The following is a 17620-nucleotide window of genomic DNA, read 5'->3' as shown; positions in this document are numbered from 1 at the left end:
ACATTCCTCCTAACTGACTTCCTCAAACTGCCCCTTAGCTCTTTCTGTCCATTGAGTATACTTGGTTTAGGACTTACCTTTTCTCAACCCCATTCGCCTCCTCTTCCCTGTCTTAACCAGTCCCCGGTGCACTCAACTCGAGTGTTTGAACTTCTCCAGATTTATCTGCTCCACATGCATTTACTGAGCATCCATAGCACGTCAGGCATGGTGCTAAGGCCTGTGGGTATAAGAAAAAGAGAAAAGCCCATCTCTGATGGAACGGGAGGGGTGGAGGTTTAAACCATTTTTAAGTGTATGATTCTGTGGTATTAAATACTTTCACATTTTTGTGCAAACATCACCACCACCCATCTCCGGAACTTTCTTTTATCTTCCCCAGCTGAACCTCTGTACCCCTTTAACACTAAATCTCCACCCCTCCAGCTCCTGGTAGCCACCATCCTACTTTCTCTATGAATTTGACTACTCCAGTCACCTCATAAAAGGGGAGGGAGTAATACAATATTTGTCCTTGTAACTGGCTTCTTTCACTTAGCATAATATCTTCAAGTTTCATCCATGCTGTAGCATATGTCAGAATTTCTTTTCTTTTTAAGGCTGACTAATATCCCATTGTATGTATGTACCAGCTTTTCTTATTCATCGATCCATTAATGGACACTTGGGTTGTTTTCACCTTTTGGCTCTTGTGGACTCAGATACCTGTTTGAGTCCCTGTGTTCACTTTAAAAAAAAATATTTTCATTGATTTCAGAGAGGAAGCGAGAGGGAGAGAGAGATAGACACATCAATGATGAGAATCATTGATTGGCTACCTCCTGCACACCCCCTACTGGAGATCAAGCCTGAAACCTGGGTATGTGCTCTTGACTGGAATCGAACCCGGGACCCTTCAATCATCAGGCCGAACGCTCTATCCACCGAACCAAACTGGTTAGGGCTTGTGTTCACTTTTTTATGGTGCTTCTTTTAAGATTACTTTATTCTATGTTCCATAATTGGATATGACATAATTTATTGTCTCATTTATTGCTGATACTATTTTGTAACAATTTGGGTACCCACTAAAGTGGGATAGAATAGGTGCTTCATGTATAGCAACAGCCATAGCCATGAATATTTACTGAGCACTGTCCCAAGCACTCCTCTGCATGCTTTACATATAGCCACACATTTAATCCTCAGAATAACCTCACGAGAAGAGCACTTGTATGTAGTTTATAGGTGGGACAATCGAGGCACTGAATAGTTATGTAACTTACCCCAGGGCATAGAGCAAGTAAGAGGTATGTATGAACTCTCACGGCAACTCAGAAAGGCAGATATCATCATCTTCCCTTATTCCGACGAAAACAATATTCTCATAAATTAAGTGACACACCGAATACTGCACAGTTTCGAAGCAGCAGAGTTCAAATGCAATCCTAGCTTTCCTGACTCCAAGTTCCACGCTCTTCCCACCACGGTGTATTGTATTGCATTTCATCTTTAATTTAATTTATTTTTTAACCAGATTGCACATTCTTTTTAAAAAATGTATAATAGAGAATATTTATTGAACATACATCTTTGTGAGACCATTTCTAATTCTTTCACGTGGTATTTTATTTAATTATTTTAAAAACCTTATAAAGTAATGTAGTAGTTACATTTACCATCCCAATTTGTAGTGGGAGGAAATGGATGACGATAGAGTTCCATTAGTTGACTCACTGTCATCTTGCCACGGAATGGTGGCGTCTGTGTTGACGCCCAAGGCTGTCTGAATTCAGGCCCTGATGATTTAAACATTTAAAAATGCTTCTTCAAAGGTCATTTTGTGCATCTGTAAGGAAACAGAGGATTAACAAGACTCAGTAATTTCTAGAATAAAAACCCAGAAGAATTGGAATTCAAGTCTAGATATTTCTCCATACTGTGCCTTTACACTCTTGGGTATTATAACTGACGAAGTACTCAACATGTAGCACGTGGGAAATAGAAAGCTTAGACACAGGAGCCTCTGAATAAAGAGGGACTCTGAAAGCTAAAAGGACGCAGATAAACACACACTCTGCAACCAGATTGCACATTCTTGAGAGAAGAAAGCATCCTTCTAATTACTGGATATTTCCAAGCATGCAGCGTCTGTGGTCAATAAATATTTGATTTCTTCTTGTTAGGTCAATACGCAGATGAATGTATGGGACTCAAGGCAAGAACACAATAGTTTTGAGTGGACACTTGAGAAGTTTGAGGACAGGGGCATGGGAAGAAATCCTTTAAAGCCATACTTTCACAAAGAAATTAGGGCTCAATAACTATTGTGTATTTCCATCATCTATAACTATGTCATAATACATGGACTGCAGTGCTACATATGCTGCATCCCATGGGGGGGGGGGGGGGGGAAGCCATTGATTATTCACAAGAGTTACGCTATTGTTGTGAATTATTAAAATTTGTTAATGAGATGAGATACAACCCTACACTCTCATCAGGCTGCTGCCACGGGGGGAGGGGTGCTTTTCTGTGAAGAGGGGAGATCTTGGGGAGGGAGCCAGGCTGGTAGGGGATGGCTGACAGAGAGAGTCAACATGAGGATGGATGGCCCCCGTGGGAGGAGGGCATGTGTGAATTGAGAAGTAGGATCCATCCATTATATAAAAATAAACACTAAGCAACTTTTGAATTCGTGGTGCTGTATTTCCTTCTGGGATTCAAATGGCTACACAAACCACTTGAGCTTCATTTTTATGGTTTATGGAACTCAAGGGAATTCTAGGCTTATAATTTATAGTTGCTGGTTCCATGCAGTGTTTATGGCTCCGTATGCTACGTACGATGATATCGTGTGCATGCCTGTACATAGAGTTTAATGAATGGCCTAGAGATGATCCTTGGCCACCAGACTTTATTGATGTCTGTGTGTTGGGAAATATGTGCTTCATGCTGAAAAAAAAAATAAAAATAAGAGAGGCTCCGGGCCAGAGCAGTAGCCCCTGGAGTCTGGAGTGAAATTACGCACTCCTGCATGGTCCCCCCAGCTTCAGATTCCGTCTGTGAGGTTCTGCATGCGTTGTGCACTTTGCCAGCCCATCCTCTAAGCTTTTGCAGGAAGTGAAACAATGAAAAGTTCCAGTAGATTCTGGGTCCCTTTGAATCAATCTTCTTCTTCTATTTTTTTGGAAGGTGCAATGGGCTAAAAGTTAAAATTGAGTTTTGAGTTATTCTTTCTTTGAGACGTGGTGAGTCTTCTACACTTTCCGGGGCGAGTCCTGCAAGGATGCCTTTTGGGGACTCGGTGCAATTCTGTTAACTTTTTTCTTTAGAGCAGCTCTCGCTAAGCTAGATGTTAGAATGTTAAAGTGACTCAAGTAGGTTGATTTCAGTGGTTTTCAAACCTTTCAAACCCATAGATCCCCTTTTTAAATAATAAAAAAACACACACATGCAGAAGCCAACAGATAGAACAGGTTAAAGGAGTAGTTGCCTGAGTCCCTTTGCCCAGGTGAGAGGCTGTGTGTGCAGTGGTTAAAAATGTGAATTGTGGTGTTAGGCTGTTTAAGTTCAGGTCCCAAGGTTCCCCATTTAGTTAAGTGGGCAAATTACTTAGCCTCTCTGGGCCTCAGTTTCTCCATCTATAAAACAGGGATGATAAGGATAAAACTTGCCTCATAGGGTTGTGAGAATTAGAGAAAGAACTTGATGTAAATTAAATGCATTGTGGTGCTTTCTATCAGCTACTGCTATTATTTACTACTAACGGCTGAGCAAAGCAGCTTGCAAACCTCCAAATGCGTATTGAATTCCTACATGTGCCCGGCACAGCTCTGAGTGCTGGGGAAATTCTGGTTCTTACATTCTGGTGGTCTAGCCCAGTGGTTGGCAAACTTTTCGGTAAAGGGCCAGATGGTGAATGCTTTAGGTTGTGCAGACAACACTGTTTGCCATCATCGCTCACCTCTGCCATTGTAGCACTTAGGTAGCCACAGATGATCTGTATATAAATGGGCAGAGTTGTATTTGAATAAAACTTTATTTACGAAAAATAAAGTATGCTGGATTTGGACTGAGGACAGAGGTTTATCACTCCATGGTCTAATCTAACTTTTCGTTTTTATAAACAAGACAGTTAAGGCCCAGGTCATGTAATAGTGGCAAAATCAAAACTAGAACCCCTCCCTGGCCAGTGTGGCTCAGTAGGTTGGGCAACATCCAGTGCACCAAAAGGTTGCTGGTTTGATTCCTGGTCAGGGCATATGCCCGGGTTGCAAGCTTGATCCCTGGTGTAGGGGGCACGCAGGAGGCAGCTGACCAATGTTTCCGTTTCATGTCTATGTTTCTCTCTCTCTCTCTTTCTTTCTCTCTCTCCTTCTCTCTCTCTAAAAATTAATTTAAAAACATAAAAGAAGATAAAAAGCCACACACTGGAATCCTGATTCTGGCATCCTATGCAGTATTCTTTCCATCCCACCAGGCTCTCTGGCACACTGGCTTTGTGAGTGCCCAAGCTTCTCCAATGCTATCATCTATCAAACTGCACAGTGGACCCTTCAGTCCACAGACCGATGCTCTATCCACTGAGCCAAATCGGCAAGGGCCCTGTAGGTTAATTCTTAAAGGGCTGCTAGCATAGTGCTTGACACATAGTAGGTACTTAATTAATATTTGTTGTATGAAGGATTAAACAAGGTTTTTTGATAGTCTTTGTTCTCCTAATTTACAGCCATTCTAAAATCTCACTATTGTTCCTTTAGAGTTCTTTTTTTTTTCATTGTCTTTCCCTTCAGTGTTCTTTATTTTTAATTTTTTTTCCTCTTAGAATCTTTACTTGGATTTGCTTCATGTTTTCTACTTTAAGAGTTTCCTTAGAGCCTGTCACATTGAAGGGAAAAGTCCTTGGATTTTCATTTTAAATTACATTTGTTGAACAGTAACACCTTAGGTAGTAAGACATTTGATATTTTAAATCTCTCTTTACTTTCTCTTGGTTCCTCAACAGGTCTCTTGCGGGGCATACAAGTTCAGAGCGTCTTGAAATCCTGCCGGAGTTGTGGCTCCGTGGCAGCGGTGCGTCGAACACTTGCGTGTGTGCAGTGCAGCTGGCTAATGCAGGGCTTACCCGGGCCCAGAGTATGAGGCCTCCGCCTACACTTGACCTTCTCCTTTGCCATTACACTTACTTGAGCATGTGCTACAAAACCCAGCAGGTGTCAGCAGTCTAGGCCAGCGGTTGCCAACCTTTCGGACCTCATAGGCCATCAGTGGTGTTGGCGACCGCTGGTCTAGGCAACCCGTGCCCCGACTAAATCCTGTCAGGATGAAGGTGCACCAGCAGGACACATCTGCCAGAACTGCTAGCTGCTGAATCTGCAAATCCACTTAACCCTTTGCTTTTAGGTAAATTATCGCTCCAAGTCTTGCAAGCTACAGAAACACAACATCGGGTTAGAGTACAGAATGGGTGAAGTACCTATTACTTAACTTAACCTGAAAGATATTTTTATTTATTTTTATTCTCTTGCATATTAATTCTTGAGGAACATATTTGTCTTTATTGTCTTAGTAAGGGCTATGCACTAGCAGTAGATTATTGGTTGCCAATCAAACGCCCATCTTTTTTACTTCAATGATAAAATAACAGGTGGTCTTTATATCCTGGCACCTTGCTGAGTATTCTGCATGCATTCTGTAATCCACACAATAGCTGTAAGGTAGCACAATGGCATAGAGGAGTGGTTCTCAACCTTTCTAATGCCGCGACCCTTTAATACAGTTCCTCATGTTGTGATCCCCAACCATAAAATTATTTTCGTTGCTACTTCATAACTGTAATTTTATGGTTGGGGGTCACCACAACATGAGCAACTATATTAAAGGGTCGCAGCATTCGAAAGGTTGAGAACCACTGGCATAGAGCCTGCAGATCTGCCATTACCATCTGGTGATAAGAAGGATGCCCTGGGCATACAGATATTGTCATTCCTCATCTGTAAAACGGGACCACTGTTTACCCTTGTGTCCTCTCTTCCCAGCCTCTGTTGGGAGGACCCCCATATATCCATGCGTCCAGGCCTACTTCCTTGGAGTTTTCCTGGACTCCTGTCTTGCTCCCAGCCCTCAGTGGATCCTGTCATTTCTGCTCGTCTCCACTCGGACTCTAACTACGTCTCCTCTACCATTGCCAGATTAACCACGGCCACTGTGCTTCTTGCCTGAATCACTGCAAGAGCCTCCTCCTGGTCTCACTTCCTCTCTTGCCCCTTCCAATGCGCTCTCCACAGCCAGCCAGCCTGATCACATCCCTCCTCTGTGCTCACCTCCTGTGGATTTCGGTTACATTCACAACACAGTTCAGTGTCTACCCACGGCCTGTGAGGTCCCTCCCGATCCTGCCCATAGCCGTCTCGCTGCCTTTGTTTCCACCATCTCTTTCCGCTGCCTACTACTCCCAGGCCCCCTGGCATCCCCCTCCTGCTCCAGGAGCACTCCAGCTAGCTCTGTGCTCACTTGCCATTCCCGTGTGGACACTCTCTTTCCAGATCTGCCCAGAGCTGCTGCTCCTCATTCTCCATGTCTCTGTTCAGACTTTCTCTCCTCAGAGAGGTCTTTTCTGTCTCATTGCTCCCTTTCTCCTAATCCTGTTTATTTTCTTTCATGACACCTGACTTTTTTTTTTCTTTTAATTAAATTGATTGGGGTGACATTGGTGAATAAAATTATATAGGTTTCAAGTGTACAATTCTATGGTTCTTGGTCTGTATATTGCGTAGTGTTTACCTTCCAAAGTCAAATCTTCTGACACCGTATCTTTGACCTCATTTACCCTTTACTACTTCCTCCACCCCTTTCCCTCAGGTAACCTCCATACTGATTTTTTTTTTTGGTGTGTTTTTTTTCCCCCTACATATTTATTTGCTTTTCTGTTCTCTCTCTAGGATATACAGGGATTCAGCCCTTGGAAAAACTATCTATAATAATAAAAGCATAATATGCTAATTAGACTGGACGTCCTTCTGGACAACCTTCCAGATGAAGCTGGGGCTGTGAGGGAAGCCCAGGTCCTGGGTGCCTGCAGGTGGCCAGAGGGAAGCCTGGGTCCTGGGTACCTACTGGCAGCCGGAGGGAAGTCCGGTCCCGGGTGCCAGAGGGAAGCCGGTGCCAGCAGCCAGGGGAAGGAAGGTCTACTCTTGCACGAATTTTGTGCTTCAGGCCTCTAGTCTGGCACATATTAAGAGTTTACTAAATATTTAGAATTCATTAATGAATGCACTATTGAATGATTAAAACATGAATATGGGAGAAGGGAGAGTTGGATATTTCAAAAAAGATTTCTGCTGAGAGCATCACCAGGTCCAGAAGACAGTCTCTCTGAGGGTGAGTCCCTCCCCTTGATGACAAAGGACACTTAACTACCGAGGGAACAAGGTGAGCCTGAGCTGAGGGAGCTCATGGGCCCCCCCCCCCCACATCCTGCTGGTTGGAGGCCGAGGGAAGAGCACCCCATTTTCCATCACCAAGCGGAACGGCTGTGCCTTTCTCTCTTCCCCTGCAGTGGGGGTCACGCTGGGAGGGGACCTACAGACGCGCGGTGCACGGACGCTATTTGCTCCCCGGATGATTTGTGAGGTGCCAAGAGCTTCTTGTTCCCTGGGGAGTGAGGCCTTTAGGAGGAGCTCAGTGCTTTGGCTGAACAGCAGAGCCTTTCTTGGAGAAAATCTCCAAGGACTTTCTGCTCAGGCTTCCCAGGGCAGAGCAGTGATTTGAGGCAGTTTTAAGCCTCTTTATATTCCATTTTCATCTCTGGACATTGATTTTGCCATTTGCGGCTTCTAATGGAAGTGGAGATGGCTGGTACAGAGGGAGTCGTTGCCGGCCGCCCTTCTTTGTCTTGTAGCTGGGGCGCGTCTGAGGCGTCAGCTAAATGGGTGTTTGCTTCCTGAATTCTTCTCTGCTTCCCCAAGTTGGGGTCGCCCAGAAGGTGGTCATCAGTTCTGTGGACGGGATCATGTTGTACAAGGTGAAAGCAGATGGAAGAAAAAGAGAACCTAAGTATATAAGTTGTGACAATTTATACTCATTTTAGGAATGCACGTTGCGAAAATGTGATAAAAAAATACTTTCTGTTCAAACAACTTTCCTTTACCCAGTTCTTAGAGGGCAATGAAATGTTTCTTTTGCTTAGCTTGATTATGATGCTGGAGTCAAAAGGAAGGCTGTTATTTATTTTGCTTTAAGAAAACTCAAGATATACACTGAGTGGCCAGATTATTATGATCTTTGAACCCATAATAATCTGGCCACTCAGTGTGTGTGTGTGTGTGTGTGTGTGTGTGTGTGTGTGTGTGTATTAGAGGCCCGGTGCATGAATTCGTGCATGGGTGGGGTCCAGCCAGCCTGGCCAGGGGGAGGGGATATGGGCGGTTGGCCGGCCTGCCTGCTGGTCGAACTCCTGGTGGAGGGGACAATTTGCATATTAGCCTTTTATTATATAGGATATACGCTGAGTGGCCAGATTATTATGCGTTCAGAGATCATAATAACCTGGTCGCTCAGTGTATATGGTGGCAGGTCATGTATCTAGAGGTCAGTCTGGAGCACAGCTTTGATCTGAAAGAGGAAGTAGAAAAGGCGTTTGAAGATGTGAGGCAGGAGATTCATGTCCCTGCATGAAAGCCGGGCTCCTTAGCACTTCTATTCTCAATTCCCCTTTAGTCTTCTAGTCTTAACATTTTCAGTTGTCTCCCCCCCACACCCCATCCCAGAGCAGCTAAGAAGCAGCAAACTAGAAGAGGGCAGAGGAAGTTGCAAGGCAAAGTCACACTGATGAAAGAGTGAAATGACAGGTGACAGCAAGGCTTAGCCAGCAATGCGGGACTGCAATGCGGAGACTAGCACAGAATGGTCAGGCTTTGTCTGCAAGTCCAGGAATATGAGAACATTACTAGTTAAGTGTTCCTACCAGTTTATGGCTCCTGCACTTCTGCTCCATGGAAACAGACCTTGGTTGGAGTAGCCCATGGGATGTGCCTAAAATTCAGGGAGATGGTTTGCCCTGCTACTTCCGTTGTATGGTGGGTCCAAGAAAAGGAATAGGTGTTCAGTTGGTCCAGTTTTCTCTCCTTCTAAAGGATGGGAATGATGACTCCCAAGATATTTGCATTTCAGAGCTAAGATAGAAAACCTGCCTCACTCCTTGTCCCTCATTGTCCACATCCAAGTCCTAGTACTGCTATTTCCAAAATACCTCCTGAAACATCTTCAGCTTTAGTCACGACCTTGTGATTTCTGGTCTGGATCATTGTGGTAGTCACCTGACCATTCTCATCTCTAGGACTGCATTTGTTTAATAAACCCTTCAGTGTCATCTGAGGACTGTCCTTACGAATGCTTTCTGACAACCCCTCTACTGTAGTACAGAATACAGTGGCTTCCCGTGGCCCCTGCCCTCCAGGCCCTTGCAATCTAGGAGGACAGATCAAAAGGTCAGGGTCTGGAGACGGTGATGTGGATGCATTTTACAAGAACTTTGAAATTATTAATTTAATTTCTCTTGTTTTCAAAATTATCTCTTTAAATTGGGACATGTTCACGGAAGAAAACAGAGCAAAGAGAAATGAAATTCAGATAGAACAAATTTTAATAAATGGTTTATTTATTGAGACAAAATACATGTTTCTTTGTGATCACACTAACATATTCATGTTTTGTGCTTGTGTAGAGAAAGGGGCTGGATCAAAAGTCTTTCATTTTGGCCACAACTGAATTAAGGGCTATGATGTGACATACATTGTGTCAGAACATACATGAGACTGGACATGGGTCAGATGAGGCCCCAGGCATAAGCATTTGACTTATATTCCACCTCAGGCACTCTTTAAAAAATATATATTTTTATTGATTTCAGAGAGGAAGGGAGAAGGAGAGAGAGAGAGAAACATCAATGAAGAGAATCATTGATTGGCCGCCTCCTGTATGGCCACCACAACTCAAGCATGTGCCCTGACTGGGATTGAACTATCACCTCCTGGTTCATAGGTGGCCGCTCAACCACTGAGCCACACCGGCCGGGCTCAGGCACTCTTAATTCACTTCCAAACACCAAATGAAGTAACTGTAATGCGTCAACAGTATAAAATTTAGCTGGCTCTGGAGACGCTGCATTAGTGTCCTATGGGTGAGGTCTAAATTGCATGGCAGTCAGGTATGTACACAGGAGCGGTCATTACTGCGGGCAGATGTGCACAGCTAATGGCTGGCTGTGGAGATTGCTGCAGGGGGAATTGGTTGGTAAAAATGACTTAAAATGAGACAATGGATTATCCAGAAGGGTGCTTTTCTACAGACTACACTTTTATTGGTTAAGGCAATCAAAAGGGGGAAAAAAATCAAGCCATTAAAAATGAAAGCTGCTATCATGTATTTATTTAATATCATACATAAATAAATAAATTTTATTTAATATCGTCCATGTAGCATACAACTGTATGCGTAAATCTGAACTTCTTTTTCCTTTTAGTCTGAATAAATGAAAGGAAACACTGCTTTTATTTCCTTCCCCAAATAAATGTAGATGGGAGGCTGGTATATTAAAGCAGTGGAGGAACCTAATGCTCAGCAGCGGAGGGACTACTTGCAGAAGAGTTAAATCTTTATGCGTGTAAGCCCAACTGCCCACGATCTCATTACATCGCACGGAGCTTGCAAGCATTGCTCCCCAATCACAAAGAAAAACCAGCACACAAGTGACCTGTGTATTAGCATCTCTGCAAACCTCAGGCAGGAGCTGAAATTTATATACACTTTACACACCCCTGAGGAAATCCCCATTTGATGCCACCGATAGACCAGATGTATTTTCCTCTGTAAAATGTGATCAGAATGTAATTAGAAGAAAATACACTGTGTATTCAAAACAAATAGGCAATCTTCTTTGAAGCTCAATGGTAATTTAAACCAGGTAGCAATATCAAATTAGAGGAGTAGGATGGAAAGGTTATGGAATGTGTGATTGGGCCTAGGCGGTTATGTTTGCAACAGTGCACCGATGGAGTTCGATAGCCATTGAGCTGGGTTGACATTTCACAGGCCCCCAAAAAACTTTGTCTCTTCATATGATTACTAATGTGATAAGATATCTCATATTAGTGAGAGTTCTTAAATATGTCAATATGAATGGAGTCACCCCCCGCTCGTCTGAATCAATTTTACATGGAAGGGAGGGCAAAAAGGAAGATGGCTGTGGGGGAAAAATACACACATTGCGAGAGCAATCACACAGGCTGCTGTGATTTTCCTGCATCTGTGCGTTTTACTGTAACAAAGTGATTACTACGCCTAAAATGTGAAATTATGGACTCAGCTTTTTTAGTGTCATATCATCAGAATACACAAAAATCTGACACATCTAATGTGTATGTAATCCCAAGTAGGATAAAATTATATGTGCATGTATGGTTAGGCATTTGAATGGGTTGTGTGACATAGGTGTGGACAGGAACATTGACAAAACATGTCCTAATGCCTAAACAAGGGCAAGAACAGCCAAAAGGACTGTATATGTGACTCATGAATTAGGATGAAAATTCATCCTTAATCTCTTCTCACTTTGTGTCCCAATATTTTATTTAAGACTGAATACTTTACAGAAAATATCTGGTGAAAAAAGGCATAATTATAATCTGCGTATTATGAAGACTTTAATCCTTATTTTTATGTGAACCAAAAAGATGAGTAAACCATTATTAGTGTTTTTTGAGCCTAGTTGAAGAATTTAAGGACAGGATTAACAAGTTTCTTCTGAACTGAAGACTTTAGCAATCAACTTTACAAAAGCAGAATTTTCTCTAAGAAGGTACAGGCATCATTGAGGACTATGGATGGGTTTCAGGAAACCAGTGACCCATCGCTTTGCTCTGGTATTTGTCAAAACCTCACGTGCAAAGAATGGCTAGAGAAAATGAAAGTTTGTGGGCGCACATTAAGGATCGAAACAAGACACACGTCAGTTGGAAAATATGCTCAACCTCTACGACACCCCTTCCACTGAGAGGCAGGCTCACGATCCTTCCCTTTGACTCTCTGTTGGCCTGTGACTGCTTAGAACCACAGAAAGCTGTGAGTGATGCCACGTGATCCTTCTGCCTGGTGAGGAAAGACTGCAGTGTTCACCCTGTTCTCTTGCGATGCTCAGTCTGGAGAAGCCAGCACCACGTCACGAAATCCCACTGCCCCCAGCCTGCCATGCTGGGGAGCCTACGTGTGGGGGTTCCGGTGGACAGGCGCATTGAGCCTGCAGATGGCAGCACCCCGAGTCTTCTCAGGCTGGGCTTCCTTTTCCTTCTCCGAATCTCTGACTCACAGAGTCCATGGCATTAATGAAGGTGCTGTTTCACACCACTTAGTTGGGATAGGGATGGCGAAATCTGTTTTTAACAAATACTATGATAAATTAACTACCATTAAATGACTCCAAGGTGCCACCTGATTTGTTGGCCAGTTTTGATATATGGATTTTTCATGACAGACATACTTCTTTGATTACTTGGACTGGGTTCACAGGCCCATTATTGTCCTTATTTTAAGATTGCAGAATGCCTGTCTCTTTTCCTCGTCCCACTTCTGAAAAGGCGGTAATAAGACAAGACACTCTCATTAAGTACTAAATCAGAGTGGGGAGGGGAAAGAAGGGCAATAAGGTTTGGCATTTGTTGAATAATAAATGTTTGTTGAATAATAACAAAAAATAATGAGGTAATATTTACAGAACACTTACTATGTGCTAGACACTAGGCACTTTAAGTCGATGATCTTCTTTAGTCCTAACGGCAAATACAGCGAAGAGTCCGATTATGATTCCCGTTTTACAGAAGAAGTGAGAACAAGGCAGGTTTGTGACCGGCCTGAAGCCATGCGGAGTAGAAACGGTGGCGCCTGCTTGCTGACCTGGGCAGTTGGCCTCCAGAACTTGACCCTGAGCACATTACTAAAGCCTACTTCTCACCCTTCCTTGCCCAGCTAATACCTACTTACCCGCAACGGTCCTTTCCCCGCGGGCGCCCAGGCATGACAGAGCTCCCGTCGCCCCCCTTCTGTCCCTCCTCTTTTGTCACTGACACCACAGTTGAAATTAACTTAATGTCTGTCCTTTCCCCTAGACACGAGGGAGGGGCTCACGTCTGTCTCATTCCCTCTCCATGGCATCCCCAGAACCCAGCACAGGGCAGCACATGGCAGGCTCCAGCACATTGCTCTCGATCGACATCCTTTATGTGGCACAATGCACACTACATACTATGGCGCGGTATGTCGTGTACTCTAGGGCATGCCGTGTTAGGTACTAAGGAATCAGAAATGAGGAAGCCAAACTCCTTATTTTCAGAGAGCCCAGCGGTTAATGGGAGGAGATTGACAATGAAACAAACAAGCGTAACATCTCTGAGTGGTGGCTGAGGTGGAGCCATTGTCAGGACGTGCAGCCAATACAAGGACATGCTTGAGCTGTCCTTGCCGGTGGACGTGGGAGGCAGGGACTAGAAGGACATCCTAGTCAGAGGGAACGGCATGACAGGAGACAGGGACGTGCAAGAACAAGGCACCTTGGTGCAATGGCAGGTGGCTGGGTGATGCTGAAGGACATGTGGGGCTGTCACAAGAAAGAAAACTGCCAGTGGTCACAGGACGCGTCACAAAAGACTTGACCAGGTTTAAGTTCAAGTTTGAATTTTGTCCTTAAGGAAACGAGGAAGTCTTGGATATCACTCATATCCAATACAAATTTAGAACAGGTTCTTGTGGAGAAGATTGAGTAGTATGTGAGGATGTTTTGGGAAGTCACAGTGACTGGGCAGTACCTCTGGCATTTAGTGGGGGACAGTAGGGATGCTCAGGGTCCTGCAATGCATGGAACAATATCATATAGAATGCCAGTAGCGCCTCCGTGGAGAAACACTGCATAATAACCCGAACTCAACGCTTGAAAGAAAGCACCTAAATCTTCACAGGGCTCAGGTGGTGAGCCATTTTATTTTTATTGGTAAGGGAAGGAAATACTTTTCTCTTGACCCCTTTGATGTGCCAAAGGAACAAGGAACAATTCACTAAAAGCTCAACAATTCCACCGAAAAACAAAACAGCAGCATTTAACATGTTGGATTTGAATCCAAGGATATTTTGATCTTCTAGCTCTTAATGTAGTTTATTGCTTATTCACATGGTCATTCATTTTGTCAACAAATATTGATTGAACACTTTTTATGGGCAAAGCACTGCTCTAGGCTTATGAAATACAGCCTGACCAAGATAGGCAAAGATGGAAATTCCAACCCAGGAATTCCAAGGGGGGATAAAACCTAAGGGATGATTCAACTGCTCCTTCCGCAGCCAAGAATTATTTATGTGGGATCTCTGAAAACATAACGAGGGCCACATTTCTTCCTAACGAGACAAGCGCCTAACCCCAAGGGTGTGTATACTGTCTGTGCCTTGCCAGCGAGGTAGATGTAGATTGTGCCATTAAAGCCAATTGCGAACACATACCCAGGGCTGTTCAGAGACTAGGAGGATTTATTTAAAATTGGGAGAACAGGAGAGAGAGGTGGCACCTGTAGGAAATATTGCCAGTGCAGTTATGTTAGCTATTGTAAATACTTAAATAAAATCAGGGGTTAAAGGATCTCAACGTTGACCTAATTGGTTGCAAATAAGGCAAAACCCAAAGATTGCCAAGAATCTTTTAAAAACACAATTGGTCTTACTTTCAGCTCATTTAGCCAGACCTCTTTGCTGGGGTCAGCCAGGCAAGAAGACATATACACTGAGTGGCCAGATTATTATGGTCTCTGAATGCATAATAATCTGGCCACTCAGTGTGTGTGTGTGTGTGTGTGTGTGTGTGTGTGTGTGTATACACTCAGTATACACACACACACACACACACACACACACACACATATATATATATATATATATATGTATATATATATATATATATACACTAGTAGCCCGTTTGCACGAAGATTCGTGCAATAGACCTTCATTCACCTGGCTGCCTGCACCAGTTTTCTGCTGGCACCAGGGACCCAGGCCTTGGCTGTGGCCACCGCCTTCTGCCTTTTTCAGGGTCGGGGCTTGGCCCCGGGCGGTGGCCTTGGGCTCGCTGGCACCCAACATCCTTGCTAAGGATCGCAGGAGCCGACCCCCAGTGGTTTCCTGCGATCCCTGCAGGCTGCCCACTGGTGCCCAAGGCCAGGAAAGCCTCCACCCCAGGCTTTCCTGGCCTTGGGCTCGGCCGCACCCAGCGTCCCTGCCACCGATCACAGGAGCCGAGCCCCAGTGGTTTCCTGCGATTGGTGCAGGCTCCCCGCTGGTGCCCAAGGCCCGGAAAGCCTCGGCCCCTGGGACCCCCGGGAATGGCGGGAGGGGCCGGGCCACGCCCCCCCAGGTGGCCCATCGCCTCCGGGACCCCTGGAGGGGCGGGAGGGGCGGGAGGGCCCAGACACGCCCCCCTAGGTGGCCGATCGCCCCAGGCACCCCCGGGAGCGGCGGCATGGGTCCGGCCACGCCCCCCCGGGGTACCGATGGGCCCAGGCACCCCCGGGAGCGGCAGCATGGGCCCGGCCACGCCCCCCCGGGGTGCCGATCGCCCCAGGCACCCCCGGGAGCAGCGGCATGGGTCCGGCCACGCCCCCCCGGGGTGCCGATCGCCCCAGGCACCCCGGGGAGCGGCGGCATGGGCCCGGCCACGCCCCCGGGGTGCCGATGGCCCCAGGCACCCCCGGGAGCGGCGGCATGGGCCCGGCCACGCCCCCCGGGGTGCCGATGGGCCCGGCCACACCCCCCCTGGGTGCCGATCGCCCCAGGCACCCCTGGGAGCGGCGGCATGGGTCCGGCCACGGCCCCCCGGGGTGCCGATGGGCCCGGCCACGCCCCCTGGGGTGCCTATGGCCCCAGGCACCCCCGGGAGCAGCGGCATGCGCCCAGCCACGCCCCCCCGGGGTGCCGATCGCCCCAGGCACCCCCCGGGAGCGGCGGCATGGGCCCGGCCACTGGGCACCGCCATCTTGATCTTCTCAAGAGCGGATATGCCACCCGGCGTCCCGCCCCCAGCCTCCTGACGGCCAATCGTGGGCATAGCGGAGGTGCGGTCAATTTGCATGTTTCTCTATTATAAGGTAAGATATATATGAGGCCCAGTGCATGAATTCGTGCATGGGTGGGGTCCGGCCAGCCTGGCAAGAGGGAGGGGACATGGGAGGTTGGTTGGCCTGCCTGCTGGTCGAACTCCTGGTTGAGGGGACAATTTGCATATTAGCCTTTTATTATATAGGATATACACTGAGTGGCCAGATTATTATGCATTTAGAGACCATAATAATCTGGCCACTCAGTGTATATCTCAAAAAATAAAAGAACAAATCTTATTTCCTATGTGTGCATGTGTGCCATGGCATGTAAAAGTTGGGGAGCACTAGATATAAGGACTGAGCACTTTAGGTCCACACTGTGGAGGTAGGAAATGAGGGGGAAAGTATGAAAAATCCCAAACTGAATTCAAGAGTTATTAACCCCCAAGCAGGGACAGGATAGGTGAATTTCAGGGTTCCAGGAAGGCACATTATTTTCCACACAGTTTCTATGGAGTTGCCAAGGCAGAGCTGTGCAGTGCACGTCATATGTGGGGATCTGGGTATCAGGCCATGAGAATCCTGGAGCTTGGAGGAGGAAATCCTACTCCTGCCATTGGGTTTGAGGGCGGAGATTTATTTGTAGGGCAAGGTACTGCCAATGGGTTACCAAGCAGAAAACTACTTATCTGGGAACTAGACACATTGGTGCCAATGCCACAGTGAACCCAGAAAGCAGAAGGAAGTCCTAATAACTGCCCAGGCTAGTGGCTTAGGGCTCCTTGGATGTCCCCAGATTAGAGCAGGAGGGCAAGCTTGGTGCCTGAGTGTAGAGCAGGGCCAGTTTTTAAAGTAAGGGCATGCGTGGTTTAAAGTAAAGGCATGTGTGATTTAAAGTAAGGGCATGCGTGGTTTAAAGTAAGGGCATGCGTGGTTTAAAGTAAGGGCATGCGTGGTTTAAAGTAAGGGCATGTGTGGTTTAAAGTAAGGGCATATGTGATTTAAAGTAAGGGCATGCGTGGTTTAAAGTAAGGGCATGTGTGGTTTAAAGTAAGGGCATGCGTGGTTTAAAGTAAGGGCATGTGTGGTTTAAAGTAAGGGCATGCGTGGTTTAAAGTAAGGGCATGTGTGGTTTAAAGTAAGGGCATGCGTGGTTTAAAGTAAGGGCATGCATGGTTTAAAGTAAGAGCATGCATGGTTTAAAGTAAGGGCATGCGTGGTTTAGGTTTGCACGTTAGGAAGAAAGCAGACCACCTTCTCTTTAGGACTCTTGGGGCTGTGTGGTCGAGTCTCAAATCCCCCTTACCACCTCCATAGTACTCCCGTCCATGTCGGTGAACACCGCGGATCCTTGCTGGAGTTAGAGAACACACAGGTTCTGCTCTGCCCCATCAGATCGCAGCATTTGTTATTTTAATTGAGTGGGTTAAGTAATAAGTTCAGATAATCATGCCCAGCCCTTGTACCAACACTTGAATCACTTATTAATGCAGGGACATTAATCTGCTCTA

At 45.8% G+C, this 17620-nt stretch overlaps 1 long non-coding RNA gene across 1 annotated transcript in view; it reads left to right on the top strand.

Moving 5' to 3' along the window:
- Positions 1-17620, top strand: part of LOC307114272 — a 62953-nt gene that overhangs the window by 30821 nt on the left and 14512 nt on the right. The window lies entirely within an intron of this gene.

This window comes from Cnephaeus nilssonii (assembly GCF_951640355.1).
Source record: "Cnephaeus nilssonii genome assembly, chromosome: 18".
NCBI classification, from domain to species: domain Eukaryota; kingdom Metazoa; phylum Chordata; class Mammalia; order Chiroptera; family Vespertilionidae; genus Cnephaeus; species Cnephaeus nilssonii.
Note: the sequence above shows the minus strand (reverse complement) of the source record. Positions and strands in the feature narration are given on the sequence as shown.